This window comes from Cetorhinus maximus, chromosome X, assembly GCF_964194155.1.
Source record: "Cetorhinus maximus chromosome X, sCetMax3.hap1.1, whole genome shotgun sequence".
In the NCBI taxonomy this organism is placed as follows: domain Eukaryota; kingdom Metazoa; phylum Chordata; class Chondrichthyes; order Lamniformes; family Cetorhinidae; genus Cetorhinus; species Cetorhinus maximus.
In genome coordinates, this window is record NC_135917.1 from 4,586,354 (window position 1) to 4,589,856 (window position 3,503).

Genomic DNA, 3,503 nt, shown 5'->3' on the forward strand with positions numbered 1-3,503 from the left:
TAAGATCCTGCCCACTGTCCCATCCTCCACAACATATAACTAACTCTCTTATCTGTTCCAGTCATTCCTCCAGATGATGGGCAGAGTATGTTGCCCAAAATGGCGAGGCCTACCAGTTCTTCTAAGGAACTCTTTTAAGGTAACAACTACTCTTAGAGCAAATTTTACAGTGAGTAAGACAAGTTTAATGGTTACACCATGTTACCACTCCCACCATGAAAACCTTCAAACAACTTTTAAGTAACAAAGAGTTTACATAGTTCAAAGACACTCAGCAAGGTAGGGATCTTTTCTCATCCTAATTTGAGAAAATGAATTCATTTTATAAAACTTTTTATGTAAACATAAAGGCTTTGATTACCATCATTTGTACTTTGTAAGTAGTTAGAAATATAAACATGCCTACTTAATTGCAGCTATGCCAGGTACAGTGTGCAAGAAAAAGTATTCTGCTCACACACTACTGCCACTGCCTGGCTCCCAGCTCTTCATGTCAGCTGCTCCTATTTGTCTATTACTTAACACTGTTCATCCTCTCGATGACCACTACATTCTCCTCAATACTACTTCCTCCCCAGTTCGTCTAACCCTCCCCAGGTGTTCACTTGCCCTAGTCACCAACCTGAATTCTCACCTTCTGACCCAAAATACTCTTTGTTCCAATTACCCTGAATACTCTCTACCCCCTCAACTACTCATCGTCTCTCCCTGACCCCTTAGTGCTCAATTCTGTACCTGATCCCCACTACTTTCCTTCTCCAACTACTCACTGCTATCCTCTCCACAAATGCCTGCCTTCATGCCCCTTTAACTTCCTATATATAACCTCTCCTGAATCTTGACAAACTCATCACCCTCTCCAAAACAACAGATTTTCTCACTTACTGTGAGCAACATTACAGAATATCCACTCTCTTATAAACGCTTTTTGAGTTCAAGTACATAGATCCTTAAAATGACATAAACAGGTACAGAAAATATTCAAAATAGGTTAATGGAATGCTGGCCTTTATATATAGAGAACTAAAATACAAGGGGTCAATGGTGATGCTTCAGCTATATAAAGCCCTGGTTAGACCACACCTGGAGTCACTGTGAGGGGTTCTGGATGCCACACCTTAGGAAGGATATATTGACCTTGAAGAAGTGCAGTGTAGGTCTACCAGAATGATACCTGGACTCCCAACGGTTAAATTACACAAAATAGGGTTGTATTCCCTGGAATTTAGAAGGATGTAAAGGCATTGGAGAGAGTGCAGAAGAGATTGATGAGAATTGTTCCCTGGATGAGAAACTTCAGTCACAAGGATAGATTGGAGAAGCTGGGGCTGTTTTCCTTAGAGAAGAGAAGGTGAAGAAGAGATTTGATAGAGATGTTCAAAATCACGAGGGACTTGGACAGAGTAGAAAGGGAGAAACTGTTCCCATTGGCAGAAGGGTCAAGAACCAGAGGGACACAGATTTAAGGTGATTGGCAAAAGAAGCAACAGCGACATGAAGAAAAACTTCTTGTGCAGCAAGTGGTTAGGATCTGGAGTACACTGTTTGGGAGTGTGGTGGAGACAGATTCAATCGTGGCTTTCAAAAGGGAATTGGATAATTATCTGAAGAGAACAAATTGCAGGAAAAGGCAGGGGAATGGGACTAGCTGAGCAGCTCTTATAGAGAGCTAGCATTGGCAAGACAGGCCAAACGATGACCTTGTGCGTTGTAACCATTCTATGGTTTGATTGGAGTTTTCAGGATATTAAGGGGGACGTTTAGGATAGATGGAGAAAAACTATTTCCACAGGTTGGGCAGTCTAGGACTTGACTTATAGTCTAAAAGTAAGAGCCAGAGCTTTCAGGAGTGAAATTAGGAAAACACTTCTACATGCCAAAGAGTAAGAGAAGTTTGGAACTCTCTCTTCCACAAATGGTAATTGATGCTAGATCAATTGTTAATTTTAAATCTGAGATTGACAGATTTTTGTTAACTAAAGATATTAAGGGGTATGGGGCAAAGGCAGGTGTATGGAGTTAGGTCACAGGTCAGCCATCATCTCATTGAATGGCAGAATAAGGTTGATGGGTTAAATGGCCTACTCCTGTTCCTAAGTGTTCCCATGAGAAACCACAGAATTTGCATCAGCTCTGGTGACAGCGACCTCTAGTCCAGTTCATGGGAATCTTTGCTGAATATTAAACCAGAGTTGAATACCCTTAGTGGTGTGGCAATGATGGTTACAGGAACATAAACATCTTGATCATGTGGTTCTGGATGCTTACTGATGCTAATGGTTGGTTTCCTGGAAGCCAGAGAAAATACCCATTTTTCAACTACTAATGGAACAAAAGAGCTAAATGGGGAATTATAAATTGGCCAGTTGGTGAATGGACAGCACTCAGATTGCACTATTTAGTAACATAATAAAATGTTTACAATTTATAAAAAGCATTGAAAGTTTTACTGTAGCAGATCTGGTGTGTCCTGCAATACAAACTTGCAGTCGCTGAGTTTATGGAACAGACTGTTCCAGGATCTGAATCTATGTCCACTCTATAACAATGTGATAACACTCTTTTAATATGAACTTCTTATGGTTGTCACAAAGAAGCAAAATTGTGATTATTGCTTGACAAATGACACATTTTGATGCAATGTAAGTCACTATTGAATATTACAACACAGATTTTCAAATTAAGAGTCCTTTAGCCTTTGGAGTTGTCAGAATGTTTGTAACTGTTGATTTATCAGCACATTACTTTCCTCTTTTAGTTCTAAAGAAGTCATGTGGACTCAAAACGTTAACTCTGTCTTTCTCTCCACAGATGTTGTCAGACCTGCTGAGTTTTTCCAGCAATTTTTGTTTCTGTTTCATTACTTTCCTCGCTCCATTTAAAAATAGCCTCTGGGGCCTTGACACCAACTTGTTGGACGTTAGGACAGGAGTTCTACATTTGCAGGTGATCTTCCACAGGAAAGTTTTGAAAATCACTGTTGCAGAACTTTTACATGAAGCAGATACCTATTACAGAGCAGCACTTTGCAGAAGTGACATATTTAAGTCAATTGTCATTTTGGCTTTATTCAGACCACAATAAATCTTATTAGAATAAATGTTATTATTGAGATCAAGTAACTTCGCCTCTGAATGTTTGAGACCAAGCTACTTGCTGTTTTTTCTCCTTTAATGTTCCTCTTTGTCATAGACAGGTTTAGACTTAAAAATAACTATGTTTAAATTGGTCTTACAGTTTGATGATTGTTCCACTCTTGTGCAGGCCGTTACTGTTTCCTGGGGGAGGAGGAGTTCCAACTTCAAATTTGACAAAAAAAAAATCCCTGTAGGGACAGAAGTACTGCACCCCTCTCCGCATGTGTGGCTGTTGCGGTGCCCTCTGGGAGATGTAGTTCCGTGCTAATGCGCTCGCCATTATAAAAGCTTGGGTTTGCCGTTACGTCGGACTACATTTCCCGCGGACCATGGCAGTACCGGTTGGTGCGGGGAAAGGCGGTGGGC